This window comes from Canis lupus, chromosome 16 (genome assembly GCF_011100685.1).
Source record: "Canis lupus familiaris isolate Mischka breed German Shepherd chromosome 16, alternate assembly UU_Cfam_GSD_1.0, whole genome shotgun sequence".
NCBI lineage: Eukaryota > Metazoa > Chordata > Mammalia > Carnivora > Canidae > Canis > Canis lupus.
In genome coordinates, this window is record NC_049237.1 from 10,166,774 (window position 1) to 10,186,057 (window position 19,284).

The following is a 19,284-nucleotide window of genomic DNA, read 5'->3' on the forward strand; positions in this document are numbered from 1 at the left end:
TTCAGACTTCTGGCTCAGGGTGGTAGTGTTATTTGCTAGGAGAAGAAGTATTTTGGTGGGGGTGGAAGGGGAGATGGATAGCGTAGTTTTGTCATGTTGAGTTTGAGGTATCTGTAAAAGAAGGAATACATACTTGACTGTCCAAGAGAATTATCCAAAGAGCTTGTTAAATGCAGATATTCAGCCTTTACCTCTAAAGCTCCAGATCTGGGGATGCCTGAGTGGCTCACTGGTTGAGCGCCTGCGCCTTTGGCTCAGGGCATGATCCTGGATTCCCAGGTTTGAGTCCCACTTTGGGCTCCTTGCATGGAGCCTGCTTCTCCCTCTGCCTGTGTGTCTATGCCTCTCTCTGTGTCTCTCAGGAATAAATAAATAAAATCTTAAAAAAAAAAAATAAAGATCCAGATTTGGTAGACTAAAGGTGAGGCCCAGGGATCTGTATTTTTTGAAAAGTCCCTAGGTGGTTCTGATGTAGCCAGTCCACAGTTGTATGGGAATATGTAACAACCCCTCACCGCCCACCAAAGAAACAACAACAAAAAAGGAAATAGAGATTTCCTGGAAATAGGTGTCTCTGCATGTATGTGGTTGGAGCCAAGATTGTAACTGAGGTCATACACAATGGGCAAAATAAGAAGAGGAAGGGGCCCATAACTCAGACAGTTGTAATTGTTCCAAAAGTGATTTTCCTTTGCATTATCAAGAACAAGAGAATTGAAAACAAACAAACAAACAAACAAAAAAAAAAACAAGGGAATTGGGCAATTACGGTGGAATGTGAGATTAGGATCTTGGTATATGTAGTTTAGTTTTCTTTCTCTGCCTTCCATGCTCTATGCTGCCCCACAGTTATCTTTCAAAAGCACTGATCTTGTGATGCTTTCCCTTTGTTTTCAAATTTCACATAATTCCCCCTTTATACAGAATAAAATTCCAACTCTTCAGCATGGTATTCAAGGTCCTTTATGATCTAGTCTCAACCTGCATTTCCAGAGCCAGCTGCCCCTGCCTCCACCACTAATTTCTTGTGCCAGCCACTGCAGGCTTGGCCTTTGCTGGACAAATCATATACCCTTGTGCCTCTACACTTCCCTTTCTGCCCACAACATCCTGCCTCAGTTCTCCCTCTTTGGCTTCTAATTTATAGTTAGCTTGACAGAGGTCATTCCTATATGAGCACACAAATCTGGTAGTGTTTCTACACCATAGCACTGTTTATTCCGGTAATCACCATTATGTTTGACTTGCAATGAGGAAAGCAGAAAGATGTTTTTCTTATAAGTAGAAACTATGTTTCAATGGAAGCCCACTCAATCCTGAAGGTCAAATTAACGATTTTCTTTTCTGTATTTTCAGAGAGATAGTTTATAGTTCTAGGATAGCATTTACTGTTATTTTCATTGTTCTACAATTAGCTATTAAAGAGTCTGCTTCCTCTATTTGATTTTTAATCCCTAGGCAGCACAGACACTGTTCTCACATCTGAAGCTCCTAAACACTAGGTCTTCACACCTGGTAGGTTTTTACCAAGTATTTCTTAGACTAAAGTAGAAAGTCTCAAATAGAAGTTTCTAAAACCCCACAAGTAATAAATTCAGAAATTTCATGTGCCTCAGTTGATTCTAATAATCAGCATTCAGCTAAATTTCAGCAAAGGAAGAAGAAAGGTCTCATTTTCTAATTCAAGATAATTTTAAATTATAAACTGGTATAGTTTTAACCTCTGGTTCAATACTCAGGGATGCCAAATAGTACTCCTTGAAGATTACTTTCATTATTATGAAAAGTAAATCAATGAGATCAACACAATTAATTAAACATTATGCTCTAGGAAAGTTAAAAAAAAAGAGAGAGAGAGAAATTTACCAGTTTAGGTTTTGAGTAGGTCCCAAGACCGATGATAGGAATGCTGTTTCCATCACTTAGGGGTATGCGGTGATTTGCAGCACTGAGGTACATCCTGGAGGGAGTTTGGGTTTCAAGTTTTTAGGAGAGATTCTGGATGCCTCTAGAGAAGTCTTTTAGAAAAGATGTTCTAGGGCCTAGTTAATTAAAGAAAGGAGAGCCAGAGGGAGGAGAAGTGGGAGGGAAGAGAGATTAGCAGATGTATTTCTCAATCTGGTTTTTTTTTAGGTTGTTTTGAAAATCCTGAGCTTGTCCTTTGAACTTTATCAGAGGCATGTAAATAACATAGCCCATTGAGAGTTGATTCTTCTCTACAAAGAAAAGAGGGAAAACAAAACAAAAAAAGAAGTAAAAAAAAAAAAAGTCTAGTTGGTTTCTACCAGTGAGGATGCTTTCATTGCCAAATAACAGGCCGGTCTCAAATTCTCTTAAATTATAAAGGACATTTATTGGTTCATATTTTTGAAAGCTTCAATTTTAGGGCTAGCTTCAGGTGAGACTACAACAGTTTCCCAGGATTTGCCTTTTTTCCCATTATCCCCCCCCCCCCCCCATGAATGAGCCTGGGGATTCTGATGCAGCAGGACTAGGAAGGGGTTTAGGATTTTATTACCTAGTTAAGTTTGGGAAACACTGGGCCAAAGAAATAAGTAATATGGCCAGGAACCAGTTTCTCATCCTCCAGTCCATGTCTCTGTTTCCTTCCCCCTCAGCCGACTTCCCCCTTATTGTTAAAAGATGATGACTGGCCCATGGAGTGATGTGATTCCAGATACAGACTCTAGAAAAAAGAGATTTTTATTTACCTCATTGGTCACACAGCAACCTAGGCATGGTTTTTTTGGTCTGCACTGCCAATCATGATGGTCAATGGAAATAAAAGATTAATCACCTGCAGATAATTAGAAGCCATTTCTAAGTTTAGAGTTAGGGTTAATCTTATCTGGGCAGAATTTGGAGATATGTTAAGGAAAAGGAAAGAAGTAACAAGTAGAGAAACAACTAACCAATGTTTATTATGCCCTTTCTCCAAAGGATTGTGCTGTGTGTAAAATGTGAGCTTTGGACTCTGTGACCTCAAAGATAACCGTGTTCAGGATGGTGAGAATGTGCTGAAGTTTGCCTATAATTCAGTTGCTCTCTGGGACCATCATTCTTGCTTACAGATACATAAGCAGCTGGGGGATATAACGATTTCAAGTAGGTTGGGGAGCATGGAACATGGGCCATAGTGGTCTTCAACATTGCAAATTGATCCAACAAATACTTATTGTACACCTTTGTGTGCTAAGACGCTGGCTAGTATATGTTTCTCTATTTTTATTACTTTTGACTTTTTTGATGTGTAGCTAAATGAACTTCTTGGATATTTAGATTTATGATTTTCATCCAATTTGGGAAGTTTGGGGTATTATTTCTTCAAATATTCTTTTGGTTTCTTCCTCTCCTCTCCTGGGACTCTTGTTTTATATATGTTGGTGTATCAATGGTGTCTCTCATAGGTGTCTTGAGTTTGGTTTGTTTGTTTGTTTGTTTATTTATTTATTTATTTTCATTCTTTTCTTGAACTGGATGATCTCAATGGATCGATCTTCAAGTTCCTGGATTCTTCTGCAGGCTCAAATCTACAGTTGAAACCCTCCAGTTATTTTTTCATTTCAATGATTATATTTTTAATCTCCAGAATTTCTGTGTGATTCATTTTTATAATTTCTATCTCTTTAGTAATGTTCTGTATCTGGTGAGATGGTGTTTTCCTGGTTCCTTTAGTTCTTTCCCTGTGACTCTATTTAGCTCTTTGAGCATATTTAAGAGAGTTGATTTCATGTCTTTGTCTAGTAAGTCCAATGCCCTGGTGTCCTCATGGACATTCATAATTTCCTTTTTTCCTCCCTGTGAATGAGCCATATTTTCTTGTTTCTTTGCACATTCTGTAATTTTTTGATTGAAAACTGGAGATTTTGAATATTACAGTGTGACTGTTCTAGAAATCAGATATTTCCTCTTCCTTGGGGTTTGTTTCTGCTACTTGTGAGTTGTTATTGTTTGCTTTTTATTTTTTTTTTTAAATTTTATTTATTTATGATAGTCACAGAGAGAGAGAGAGAGAGAGGCAGAGACACAGGCAGAGGGAGAAGCAGGCTCCATGCACCGGGAGCCTGATGTGGGATTCGATCCCAGGTCTCCAGGATCGCGCCCTGGGCCAAAGGCAGGCGCCAAACCACTGCGCCACCCAGGGATCCCTATTGTTTGCTTTTTTTACTGACTTCTCTAAACTCTTTTTGGCAAGTCTATACTGTTTGTCATGTGAAAGCTGTGTTTGGCTATCTTAGTGATCATGGTCACTTGGTGTTTTGACAGTTTCCTTTAATGCTTGCCTCAAAAAACCCTACAGATTCTCTTAGTGTTGCAGATTGGCTCCTTTGGGGGTACCACTTTGCTTTCCCACACTGCTTACCATGTTGCCTTAGTCTTTGCTTCCAGCTTGCATAGAGCCTGAAGGCCAGTCAGAGATGAAAGCTGAGGGTGTTCTCAGGCCTTTCTGACCTTTTTCACCAGCCCTGAGAATATGTGTGGCTTTCATGATTAAAGTGTCCCCACCCCCACCGTCACATATCCCCTTTCCCAATTTTTTCTTTCTCAGGCTTTTCAGTCTTTTGGCTGTTCAAACTAACTTCAGGCTGCCAGAGCCAAACTTTCTATCTTTTTTCTTCAAGTTTATTTATTTAAATACTCTCTACGCCCAACACGGGGCTTGAACTCATGACCAAGATCAAGATCCGCATGCTCCACTGACTGAGCCAGCCAGGTACCCCTACATTTTCTGTCTTTAAGTACACAGAGCAAAAGCCTCCTAGGCAGCTGCCTTTGTCCCATAGGAATGCTTGAGTTAGGCAAAATAAAAGCAAGCCCTTTCGTGTTCCTTCACGGTGCCACCAGACAGGCTGGGACCTACAATGATGATTCTTTGAGAGTAACATCTCCATTGGTTCCTATGGCCCTAGCATCCTGTACCAGGAGTATGGGCTTAGTCCTCATGGCTGCCACAGATCAGGCTTATGGGGGATGGCCAGCAGGTCATTGGAACCACCACAGCCCTCTCTCTTAATGCAAAGCAGCAGCTTCTTTCTTCACTATGCTTATTCCTGGTTGTTTTAGACTCTTGACTATACTCCAAAGTTCTGCAAAAAATGAGGCTGACAGCTTTACCAACTCATTAGTTGTGTGTGTGTGTGTTTTTTTTTTTAATAAAAGGACAGAGCCCTAGAACTCCCTACTCTGCTACTTTCCTCTTTTCCTTTTTAAAAAAGATTTATTTATTTAAGAAGTGGGGGAGGGGCAGGGAGAGAGAGAAAATCTTAAGCAGACTCCACTCCCAGCATGGAGTCCAACAGGAGGCTCCATCTCATGACCTTGAGATCACCACCTGAGTTGAAACCAAGAATTGGACACTTAGCCCACTCTACCTCCCAGGTGCCCCTTCTCATTTTTAAAAAATATGTTTAATTTCTGTTTTGAGATTAGATTACTTACTACTGACATCTATTCAGGTTCACTAACTCTTTCCTCTGTCTTCTTTCCTCCATTCTGCTACTGAGACCATCCAATGAGTTCTTTTTTCTTAGACTTTATTTTTTAGGGAAGTTTTAGATTCACAGCAAATTTGAATAGTAAGTACAGAGGGTTCCCATCTGCTGCCCTCACACATGCTCTGATTTCTCCCACTACCAATATCCCCCACCAGAGTGGTACATTTATTACAACTGAGGTAGTTGTTTGACATATTACTATCCACCAAACTCCATAGTTTACTTTAGGATTCACTGTTAACATTGTACATCTATGGATTTTGAAAGATGTATAATGTCAGGTATCTACCATACTAGTATCATACAGAATAGTCTGATTGCCCTAAAAATCCTCTGTGTTCTGCTTTATTCATCCCTCTCTCCTTCCTTTTTTTTTTTTTTTTTTTTTTTTTTTTTTTTTTTTTTTTTAAATTTTTATTTATTTTATGATAGTCACAGAGAGAGAGAGAGAGAGGCAGAGACACAGGCAGAGGGAGAAGCAGGCTCCATGCACCGGGAGCCTGACGTGGGATTCGATCCCGGGTCTCCAGGATCGCGCCCTGGGCCAAAGGCAGGCGCTAAACCGCTGCGCCACCCAGGGATCCCTCTCCTTCCTAATCTCTGGCAGCCACGGATCTTATTACTGTCTCCAAAGTGTTTTTTCAGAATGCCATACAGATCTCCAAATTGGCTTCTTTCACTTAGTAATATGCACATAGGCTTGCTCCATGTCTTTTCATGGCTTGGTAGCTTGTTTGCTTTTAGTGGTCAATTACATTCTATTGTCTGGATGTACCACAGTTCTCTCTGTCTGCCACTCTCTTGCTCACTTTCTGATTGGTGGGAGGGATACTGAGAGACTCCAGTGGTACATGAGTTCTGCTGTCTCTTTCCACATCTGCCTGCTACTATTTATTTTTCAGATTCCTGAAATAACTTTCACATATATATTTCACATTTTGTCACTGTATTCAGTGGGAGAGCCATCTTACCTGGAACTAGAACCCTCATATATTTCTCAAAATATTTTTTTTAAAAGATTTTATTTATTTATTCATGACACACAGAGAGAGGCAGAGACATAGGCAGAAGCAGAAGCAGGCTCCCCGTGGGGAGCTCCATGTGAGGCTTGATCCTGGAATCCCAGGATCACACCCTGAGCTGAAAGCAGATGCTCAACCATTGAGCCATCCATGTGTCCCCTTAAAATAATTTTTAATTTATTACACATCTTGATTAAATTGAGGTGAATTTAAATATTGGATTGTTTTTTGAGTGTGTGTGAGAAATGGCTGAAATTACTTTTTATATTGATATTGTCAAAATAAATTGACAACCTATTTTTATTCAATAAAAGAATTGCTTGTAGATTATTACTCTCTTTTCTGCTCTAAATTCACAAATGATTTTAATGATAATGGAGATTATTTTTTGAGTATCTACTATGTCTCTTACATGTAATTTCTCATTTAATTTTCACAACAAATTTATGTGGTTTTGGAGCTGTGTAGCATCCTCCCAAAGCTCATGTTCACCCCAAATCTCAGCATGTGACCTTCTTTGGAAATGGGGTCATTGAAGATGTCATTAGTTAAAATGAGGCCAGCATGGATTAGGGTGGACTCTAATCCAGTGACTGATGACTTGAGAAAACAGAGATATGGATACATAAGGAAGAGTCTTTTGTGATGACAGAGGTAGAGATTGGAGCGATGTATCTACAAACTGAAGAATGCCAAGTATAGCTCTCACATAAGATAGGAAGAGACAAAGAAACATTCTTTGCCAGAGCCTTCAGAAGGAGTATGGCCCTACTGATACCTTGATTATGGACATAGAGCTTCCAGAGCTGTGAGAGAATAACTTTTTTTTTTTTTTGTTTTAAGCAACTCAGTTTGTGGTAATTTGTTATTACAGCCTATGAAAATGAACACAGTGAGTAATATACTATTATAGAGAGGGCGTTGAGGTCAAGAGAAGTTACTTACCAAAAATTGCACGATCACTGGCAGGATCATTAGTCTGTCTGACCACAGAGTCATTTTAACTACTCCCCTCTAGTACCTTTAATGGAACTCTAGCAGAGTTGACATCAATGAGCCACAAAAACTATTTTTAAGGAATTTATGCAAGTGACTAACTCAAACAAGTCATAATTACATGAGAATAAATCGAGACCTCCATATATAATGTGCTCACAATGCCAACTAGATACTATTCTCTCTGTAGATCTGATAATAGAAAAATCCTTACTTTTGACTGTATCAGAGATAAAGGTTGATTTCATCTGTTTCCTGGATAGCTGTTAATGATAATTATAACAACCAGCAAAAATGTATCAGGTATATCCTACGTCAGGTACTTTACTTGGCCCCATTTCATCAATCACTTGGTGGTGCTAACCAGTCAAGGACCAGTAGGAACATACTATTAACAAATGGAGTTAGTTTTATTTATTTATTTATTTATTTATTTATTTATTTATTTATTTATTTATATATATTTATTTATTTATGATAGTCACAGAGCAAGAGAGAGAGAGAGAGAGAGAGAGAGGCAGAGACACAGGCAGAGGGAGAAGCAGGCTCCATGCACCAGGAGCCCAACGTGGGATTCGATCCTGGGTCTCCAGGATCGCGCCCTGGGCCAAAGGCAGGCGCCAAACCGCTGCACCACCCAGGGATCCCTGGAGTTAGTTTTATAAGCTCCCTGCAGCAAGAAGACTTGCAGTCTGTGGGGAAGCATTGGATGCCTTGTTAAGAGAAAGAGAGAGACGGCATATGGTAGAAATTATGCTTACATTAGGTGATTTGGGGGGAAGGTTTGAGGATGCAGGTGTGTGTGTGTACACTTCATAAAGTAGGAACAATACTATGATTGGAGTATTACAATAACTTTTACCTAGGAGATAGAAGGAACAGAGTGTGATTACAGTTGCCATTAGAGAAAAAGTAGCAGTCCTCCTGTTAGCTGAAGATGGAATAGTTAGTCATTTTTGAGGTGGCATAGTGTCTCCACTCAGACATAATTATGGAGTAGACTTAGTTCTTATCCCATCATGGTCACAAAGAGTCCTCTGGATTCTGATATTCTTTGAAATTATTTATGGTTAACAGGGGAACACTATAGTTTACTAGCAGAAACTAGGCCAGCTACTAGGTAATGGGTCCAAAGGTCGCTTTTTTCCTTTCTAATCCCCATATTTGGCCAAGGACAGACAAATCAGGCCATGGGATACTAGTCTTTGACAAGATTTTTCCCATTGTCTGGATTATTCTGGTTAGATTATTTGGGGGATATTGCATCTAAGTCAGATAAAAGCTAGTCCTTTCTTTTTTAAAAAATTTTTATTTATTTATGATAGTCACAGAGAGAGAGAGAGAGGCAGAGACATAGGCAGAGGGAGAAGCAGGCTCCAGGCACCGGGAGCCCGACGTGGGATTCGATCCCAGGTCTCCAGGATCGCGCCCTGGGCCAAAGGCAGGCGCCAAACTGCTGCGCCACCCAGGGATCCCAAGTTAGTCCTTTCTGATCCTTCTCTTGTAGAGTGAATTGTTCAATCATCTGATGTGAAAGTGGCTGTACAGTAGCAGAATGCAATGAGCCACCAAAATATAGGCAATTACCAGAAAAAAATATTGTTAGTTTCGTAAAAATCTGTTCACTAAGAGGACTGGATAACTAACCCCAGGTGTCAAACATGTGCTTAAACAACCAGCTGGGTCTATTCTAGTATTTATGTATTTGCACCAAGGTGTGTTCTCTTAGTTAAGAAGAATGCAAAGGCTATGTGATTGTCCATGAATACTCTGGCTGATATATGTAAGCTGGTAAAATGGGCCTCTAGAGGTAATATCCACACAAGAAATGGTACTTTAGCGGGGCACAGACTCTATGGAGAGTCCTAACAGGAGTGTACTAATCATTGGATCCTACAGGCAGACATATTTTCTAAGTGAAGTAAAACAATTCCTGCTGCAAATCAGGAGACAGTAACTCTGAAGACAGCAAACTGACCATTGCAATGGCAGGTGGTTCCTACTCTTCAATAAACTGACTTTAGTTGGCAGGACTTAACCATCTCACAAGAAGCATTTTGTTGATGTGGAGGCAAAATCTAATTTTTAAAATAAATTTATTTTTTATTGGTGTTCAATTTGTCAACATACAGAATAACACCCAGTGCTCATCCCGTCAAGTGCCCACCTCAGTGCCCGCCACCCAGTCACCCCCACCACCCACCCACCTCCCCTTCCACCACCCCTAGTTCGTTCCCCAGAGTTAGGAGTCTTTCATGTTCTGTCTCCCTTTCTGATATTTCCCACTTAGCAAAATCTAATTTTTACAAGGTTGAAGATTGGGATTCATAACATGAGAGAAATTTTAGTACTGGAAGAAATCTGTACAAGGAAATCTATCTTGAAGATACTTAAAAAAAAACTATTAATTTTTTTCAGCGGGTCAGGTGGGGTGTTAATCCACCAGATTTTAGCAGTGACTATGTCTGAGAAAAATGCACAAGAATGTTTGTCTCTCCTTAATTGACATATAATGACTGTCCTGTAAAATTCTTATGACTAATCTAAACATAATTACTAAGATCAAGTAAATTAAATAGATGTAAGTGAAATTTTAAAAATTTAGGTGAACTTTTAAAAGTCTTCCGAAATCTTTTTGGTAACTTAAAACCTTAGAGTTTTGCTAAGTTAAATAATGACATTTCAGTAAAGACTTAGGTCATTTTGTAAACAGGACAAAAATACTACAACATTAAGTACTAAACATACATTTATCTACTTTTGGTTTATTATTACAGAGAAACTAAAGATATTTGGATGTGTTAGTCTACGTTGGAAAATTTAAAAAGGCAACGCTTCTAGAAATTATAAAATTTATTCATAAATTTGCAATGCTAAAGAATAATGATATAAAGACAGTTATAGATAGATCACAATTGCTTCTTAGTTTTCACTAGAGACTAAGGTTTCTAAGGATTAAAGATTCTAATTAATATATGTAATCAAAGCTACTAGAAATAATAAGGGAAACATCTCTGTATGCCAGGAAAGTGGGTGTGTTTTTAGGAAGGGAAGTTATGAGAAATGGAGATAACTTTTATTTTGTTGAAAATATTGTCCTAAAGTGAGGCTGGTTGTTTAAAGAGGAAAAACATAGGATAAAATTGTAATGTAAAAAAGAGAAAGTTGGGGGTGCCAGGGTGTCTCAGATGGTTAAGACTCTGCCTTCAACTCAGGTCATGATCTTTGGGTCCTGAGATTGAGCCCTGCATGGGGCTTCTGGCTCAGCATGGAGTCTCCTCCTTTCTCTCTCTCTTTTTCTCCCTCTGCTTCTCCCCCAGACTTGTGCCCTTTCTCTCTCTCAAATGAATAAATAAGATCTTAAGAAAAAAGTTGTAGGAGGAGTTGTGGAAAAGGAAAGAAATTTTATATGTTATCAAACTGGCTAAGATTAAAATAAATTGATTGAAAAATGAGTTTTAATATAAAAACTATACTGATCCAACTTGTTTGGTTTTTTTCTCTATTAAAACAAATTTTCTTAGATAATAGATCTACTCTTAGATAATAGATCTGTTCTTAACAAAAAATTATAAACAGAGTTTCTTTACTGTCAGTGTAATCTGTCTAAGAAAGATTCTGCATTTTTGTCTTTATTACATTTTGACTACTCAGAAAAACTAAATCTTTATTCAAAAAGAGCTAAGGATTGGGGTGCCTGGGTAGCTTAGCTGGGCATCTGACTCTTGATCTTAGCTCAGGTCTTTTATTTTTTTATTTTTTTTATTTTTTTTATTTTTGATAGTCACAGAGAGAGAGAGAGAGGCAGAGACACAGGCAGAGGGAGAAGCAGGCTCCATGCACCGGGAGCCCGACGTGGGATTCGATCCTGGGTCTCCAGGATCGCGCCCTGGGCCAAAGGCAGGCGCCAAACCGCTGCACCACCCAGGGATCCCTTAGCTCAGGTCTTAATCTCAGGGTTGGGTTAGAGTCCCACATTGGGTTCCATGCTGGATATGAAGCCTACTTTAAGAAAAAGCTAAGGTTTTTGCAGGTGTGATCTTCTATAATTGTCCTTAAAACCTTGTCACTTAGGTTAATAGATAATTAAGTATTCTTTTAATTTTTTATGATCTTATTTTTTTTGGGGGGGGGGGGTAGTAAAACAGTCTTACTTTAATCAAGTTCCAGCAAGAGGGCACACTGCTTTGGAAAGCATTGGTCTCAGCAGAAAACACAAGGGTATGTGTAAAAGAATGTTTCTAGAAAATACCAAAGGCACCAAACAGAACCTTAACTTTGCCTTCCAATTCCCCTCGATGCCACTGCTTACCCTGGATGGGGAGGCTACTTCGTCCAGCTGTCTTTAGGAATGTCATAGTGCTTCGTAAGGGTGTCCAAGTGTCTGTTGAAGTCCTCTACTCTCTGCTTGTGGGTTTTGGATGCTTTCTTTAGGATCCTTTCCATTTGCTGTTTCTCCTGCATCTTCTTGAAGGCCGCCTGGGCCAGGGTTCGCTTGTCCAGCCGTGCCGCTTCTCCTCCTTGTGCTTTTTGCTTGTTCCCATCGCTTCCAGGAGTTTAGCCTTGTCCTTGTCCTTCTTTTTCTTCTTCTGCTTGGTCACACCGAGCTCTGCGACACCTTTTAGTTTTAGGAGCCCCTTCTGAACCTGCTCGTAGGCCGCCTTGATGCCGCTTGCTTTTCCTTGTGATCTTATTTTAACCAAATATCCAGACCTTCTATATTTATGACAAACTTCCCCAAATTGATTTCAAAATGAAGTCTTTTTTACCTGGGATATTTTAAAGGATTGGTTAAATTAATCAGGCTTATTTGATATATAAATTACATGGGAGGCATTGTCAAATAAGTAAAATTTTGCCTTCTTTATATTGTCTTTGCAATATAAAGATGCATGGCACATGTGGATGAAGTTCAAATTCTGCTTCTGTAAAAAATGGCCCCTTGTTGCCAGACTTTTGCCATCCTGATGTCCTTGTAACTTGGCAACAGTCTGCTCCTGAATAAGAAGTTAAGATGGATAAACAGTGGCTGTAAAGTGAAGAACAGCTGGGGTGATGAGAAACCCAGGATAGCCACTTGGGTCTTTGTGGCTGACTGACAAACCCCATTTTTCAGTTTTTGCATTCCTTCACCTGCAAGATGACTCAGACTATAAATAAACATTGATGGGGAGACTTTTATAATATTGCAGGAACAGTCTACCAGCAGTCTGAGCTGTCAGGTCATAATCTTGGAATTCTGTATTCTATAATTCTGGAAAAGCTATTTTTGTTCCCACAAGCCTCAGACCTCCTTCTTCTGAACCCTTTGAACCCCTTGCAGCTGGACTTCAACTATCTCTTAGTCTGTGTGTGTGTGTGTTTAAAGATTTTATTTATTCATTTGAGAGAGAGAGAGGGAGAGAGAGAGAGAGAGAGGCAGAGAGAGAATACCTAAGCAGGGCCGTAGGGGCAGAGGGAGAAGGAGAAGCAGACTCATTGCTGAGCAGGGAGCCCAGGACCCTGAGATCATGACCTGAGCCAAAGGCAGATGCTTAACTGACTGAACCACCCAGAGACCCCCTCTTAGTGTGCATTATCGTGACATTCTTGTTACGGTTTGTATGTTTTCTGGATGGGTTGAAGCTTTCCCCTGCTGATGTCCTTTCCATGGTTTAGAGAATGTGTTTCTCACCTGGGATACAGTTTCCATAATCTCCAGTCATGGATGCTCATTCCCACTTTACTGGACAAATCATACAAATCATAACAAAACCTTGCAAACCCCTTGGAGTTCTCTCAGCTACAATCTTCTGTATACAGGAAGAGAAGTAGGGGACATTGAGGTAGACTGCGTCTGCTCAAGATGATACATCATGACTTCACACTTTAACTAAACATGAAAGCCTTTCTTCTTGCTTTCCTTTACTCTGGCATTGGCCTGCAAAGATAACACCCTCATCTTTATCTCCCAGGTCATTCCTAAGCAGTGGTGACCTCTGGAATTTAGAACAACCTTTTATTTCAGGCTAGTAGAAAAAAAAATCTAATTTTGCCCCTAACTTTCAAAAGCAAAATAAGAGATCTCATTGGTAAACTTCCTTCCCTGAATTTACACTGTCAGGTTAGAAAGATCTAGCAGGAGGTTTTCATGATTCAGGACTTGCTCCTTTGGCAAGTCCCTACTTCCTTGGTTAGGTATAAATGTAATTGAGGTTATGTCATCTTCTCCTTATTTCTTGAAATTATTGTGGAATCTGTCGCTAAACAATAGCAGCCAACAAAGACCCTTAGACTCTCTGGCCAAAGTTGTGCTTGGTAATTAGATAGCCCCTGATTATCTTCTAGCTGAGAAGAGGGAGTATTCATCTGCCCTACACTTGACAATAGAAAATGGCACTTCAATTGATGTAGCTCAAACCCTCTTTCCCTAAAAGGTCTACTTGTCACTCAAATGTAGTCTTAGGCTTAAAGATAGATGAGGATATAAGACTCCCCACTTTGAGGGACATGATAGACCCAAAGCAAGTACTAATCACTCTGGCAATGTAATGGAACCGAAACCAAAAGATTGATCATTGATGCTTTCTTGTCAAGAAAGATCTAGATCGAAGGGAGAAAATGTAAAAGGAGATATCACAATGGAACAAGCAAATTTGGTTACAAGAGTCTCTTTTAAAATAGAGTCAGGTGACCATAAGGGAGGAGGAGCTTATGCATGGCCTTATCAGAAGAACCACGAACTATTTGCCAACTGCAAGCCCTCAGCCTGGACTTAACTCCTTCCTCACCATGATACCTGAATTGTTCCCATGCTTCGATTGCAAGGAGCCAACACAATTTGAAAAATTTCAATCTATTCATGTATCACCTCAACTGACCCAATTAACCTAGTTTTAATTCCTCTTTTGTATAATGACCGAGAACTACTCTTATCACCTATCACTTTTATAACCCTGCCCTTTCTTTGTCTTCCTAGTCACAAAATTTAGGTTTCTACCTGAATTCATGTTTTCCGAATTGCAATTCTATTTGCCCAAATAAAATTGTCTGCTTTAATTTTTCGTTCTTACTTGGTTGACAACATTTTGCTCAAGATTTTATGAGAGACTCCTAGAAAAATAAGATGGTGATGGCAGTATAGTGTTTAAAACTTTCCCAAAGCCCTCAGACTGGAGAGAGAGCAACTAGGAGAGAAAAAGAAAAAAGACAACAGACACCTTCAGTAAAATTGGTGACAATGGAAACTCCATGAAACCTAGAACACCAGTGGGTGGGGCTTTATGCCCTAAAAAAAGTAGGATTCTGTGTAACTCAGATTTAGTCTATACAGAAGTTGTATATGAAACAGTCAGAGAAGTTCTGATAGCTAAAGAATGTCCCCAGAAATTCTCCCAAAACTCTTGAGTCATCAAAGAGAGCACCTACATCTGAGTGGAAGCCTCAGAAAGCAAATCTGAAAATAATCACTGTAACTGACAAATGGAGCATCTAATATGTGGGTAAACATAAAAAGCCCATGAGCTTTATCCCAGCCCTCCCTAAGGGCTGCAGGAAAATCAGCAAGTCTTGTAGTGTAATTCTTTAAAGACCTCAGCAATATCCAGGAAAAATTCACTGCAATAAAAACAGAAACATATTTTGAGGAAAAGACTGCTGGGAGTAGAGTAAAAGACTGAGAACAAGGGAGAAAAGTGCTCCAGCTGCTGGCAGAATGGACCAAGAGAAAGCAGATCTCAAAATCATGGACATAGCCTCATGGGGAGGCCATACTTTTGGATTTTAATTTATTCATGAGAGACACACACACAGAGAGGCAGAGACATAGGCAGAGGGAGAAGCAGGCTCCATGCAAGGAGCCTGATGTGTGACTCGATCCTGGGTCTCCAGGATCAGGGTCTGGGCTGAAGTTGGCGCTAAACTACTGAGCCACGCAGGCTGCCCCATACTTTTGGATTCTTGATGGTAACAACAGCGGCCTCCCCCAGTAGTGAGGATAGGAAAACTACTCTGGTTTACTCCCATCCTCTACAAAAATACTAAATACAGAATCCTTCTAAGACAAAAAATACAAGAAAACACATCTTACTTAAATATGCACGACAGAAAAGGGTTGCAATCAAACCACATAGAGAGATGTTGAAAGGAAAACATGATGAAAATGAAAGTGCCTAATATCAAAATACACAAAAAAACACACCAGAAAAAAAATGTGATCATTCAACATTTGAAAACTGCAAACTAATATTATAAAACATGCTAGAAATTACATATTTTTTACCCTGTTATTTATATATATTTATATATATTTTTACCCTAAACATATTATATATGTTTAGTATACTCATAACAAAAATGCATTTTTTTCCTGTAGCTGGACAAATTGATTATAAAAACCATATAGAAAATATCTGACTAGCTAAGAAAACCACTTCAAGAACAGAAATGAGGGGAGCTAGTCTTAGAAGGTTAAAAAAAGTGAATGACTTACAAATTTAGAAGAAAACTCTCCTATATCCAAACTCTAATCTGAATGTTCAGATTAACAGAAATTAAAATGGCCCTTAAACATGTTAAAAGTTATTCAACCTCTCTCATAATAAGGGAAATGAAAATTAAAACTAAACTGGGACATTATTTTCACATTTTAGACTGTAAAAAAATCTGTCCTATTGGAGATACGAGGAAGCAGAGATTTTCAAGCTTTGATGATGGCAATGCAAGATGGTAAACCCCTGTAGAGGGAAATTTGGCACTACCTAGTGAAATCAAATATGCACTTAACTCATTGATCCAGAAATCCCTGTTCCAGGAATCTATCCATAGTTAAATTGGCATTGCAAAAGCATAAGATTATGTGTTCACTGTATAAGTTATTCATATTTGCAAAATACTAGGAAAATCCAAAAGAACCGCTTGACAAAGACTATCTTGCCGGCCCCAGAGCTGAGTCTTCGGTAGTCTGTTCCATAGTTTATGAAGCCAGCTGCTTCTGGTTGATGGTTAGACCATGACTTGTGTGGACACGAGCCTACTGCCATACTTAATTTGCCAATAAATGTGATCTCTGGACAGAGGTATTGTTGTTTGGTAAATAACTGCAATAGATAAAGTCTTCTGTAAATCTTCATTTTCCAGGAGAAGTGTTGTGAGCAAGGAAGGCAAACTTGTGTCATAAATGTCCATTTCTTTTTTCTTTTTTTTTTTTAAGATTTTATTTATTTACTCATGAGAGGCACAGAGAGAGAGAGGCAGAGACATGGGAAGAGGGAGGAACAGGCGTCCCATAAATGTCCATTTCATGGTCAGTCTTGATATCTGGAAGTATGAGTCTTCCTTATTTGTTCTTCTTTTCCAAGATGGTTTTGTCTATTCAATGTCCCTTGTGATTCCAAACAACTGGTGTCCAGTTGTATCATTTGTTGCAAAGATTTTCCTTTGGCCACTGATTTGCCTTTGCTCCTTTGTCAAGGATCAGCTGACCCTGTCTGTGCAAGTGTTATTTCTGGGCTATCGATTCTGTCCTACTGATCTGTTGTTTCATCAATATCACACCATTTAGTTACCCATAGGTTAATTAATTACCTATAGATTTTTTTATATGTAGCACTCTTTTCATTTGTGGGTTATGTAGTTGGGACCAAAGGATTTTTATTCTCGTTTGCAAGCTTGGACTTTATTAACTATAGCTCAGGAAAGAATTGAGCATCAGAATAAACCTGGATTAACTCTACCTTAGATTTTTATAACATATAGGTAGTTTAGATAAATCAGATAAAAGTTGTATTGTGAATTAATAAGATTTTATAAACACTTGGAAATATGCAGATTAAGTGGCTAAAACTTTTTCAATTGACAGATTGATTTTTAGAGCATTTTTATGTTTACAGAAAATGAGCATAAAGTACAGATTTCCCATGTACCCCCTTAAGCTTCTGTCCTGGTGTTCCCAATGCATTTGTTTTAACTGCTCCAATATTGATACATTATTATTAACTAAGTTCATCATTTATGTGAAGGTTCACTGTGAGTTGTATATTCTATAGATTTTGACAAATGCATGATGATATGTATCCACCAATGCAGTATCCCACAGATTACTTCAATGCCCTAAAAATCCTCTATGCTCCAACTGTATTCATTCCTTCTTCAATGCTCTGTGCAAACTCCCGGTAACCACTGATCTTTCACCGACTTTTTTACTATTACTGGTTTTTCCCATTTCCAAAATTCTATATTGTTGGAATCATATATAGTCCAATTGACTTCTTTAGCAATGTGCTTATTTTTTCGCGGCTTGATGACTCATTTCTCTTTCAGTCATTGGATAATATGCCACTATATACCACTTTGTTTATCCATTCCCTTATTGAACATCTTGGTTGTTTCTGAGTTTTAGTGATTAAGATAACGCTATTATAAACATTCATGTGCAGGATTTTGTGTGGCTATAAGCCTTGTCAGCATGTAGTATTGGTGTTTTGCATGTTAGTCATTCTAACGTGTAATGTTATCTCATTGGTCTGTTAATGTGAAACTCCCTAGGACGTTGGGCATCTTTGTGCATGTTTATGTGCCATCTGTGTACTTTCTTTGATAAGGTGTCTGTTCAGATATTTTGCCTCAGTTTTAAATTGCGTTAGTTTATTGATGAATTTGAGTTCTTTGTATTATTTTAGATTGGATACCAGTTCTTTATCAGATATGCATTGTGACAAAATTTTCTCCCAGTCTGTGGTTTGTCTTTTCTTTCTCTTAACTGTGTCTCTTTCTTGCAGCAGAAGTTTTTAAATTTTCATGAAGTCCCCCTTAATCCATTTTTTCATTCATGGGTCGTACTTTTGGTGTTGTTTGAAAAAACTCGTCACCAAACCCAGGGCCATCTAAGCTTTCCCTTATGCCGTAACCTAGAAATCTTATAGTTGTGCAGTTACATTTAGGTCTATGACCCATTTTGAGTTCATTTTTGTGAATGGCATAAGACCTGTGTTTATATTTATTTATACATAGCTGTCCAGTTCCAGCACCATTTGTTGACAAAAGTATCCTTTATTGATTGCCTTTGTTCCTTATCAAAGGTCAGAGATTAGTTCCGTTGATCTATTTGTTTATTCTTTTGTGATTATCTATGATCTCACCATCATGATTACTGTCACTTTAGAATAACTTTTGAAGTCAGGTAGTATCAATCTTCTGACTTTGCTTTTCTTCAATATTATGTTGGCTATTCTGGGTCTTTTGCTTAGCATATAAACTTTATAATTAGTTTGTTCATATCCACAACATAACTTGCTGGGATTTTAATTAGGATTGTGTTGAATCTACAGATCAAGTTGGGAAGAATTGATATCTTGATAATTTTGAGTTTTCCTGTCTATGTACATGGAATACTCTTTATTTATATCTTTGACTTCATTCATCAGTTTTGTAATTTTCCTTATATAGATCTTGTACATATTATTCTTGTATATATATTTAAATATTTCAATTTTATGTGCTAATGTAAATATTACTGTTTTAAAAATCAAATTCCAAGTGTTCATTGCTGGTATATAGGAAAGCATTTGACTTCTGTGTCTTAACATTCTGTCCTACAACCTTGTCATAATTGCTTATTAGTTCTCGGATGCTTTTATTTGATTCTTTGGGATTTTCTACATAGTTATGTCATTTGCAAACAAAGTTTCCTTCACAATTGTATATCTATTATTTCCTTTTCCTGTTCTTATTGTATGACCAATAAGAACTGCATGACTGGAGTTCCAGTAAGATGTTGAATAGGAGTCATAAAA

The 19,284-nt window shown here is 38.5% G+C and overlaps 1 pseudogene; it reads right to left on the minus strand.

Annotated features, from left to right (window-relative positions):
• Nucleotides 1-11,639: 11,639 nt before the first annotated feature.
• LOC119877119 lies at nt 11,640-12,261 on the minus strand (annotated as a pseudogene).
• Nucleotides 12,262-19,284: the final 7,023 nt, after the last annotated feature.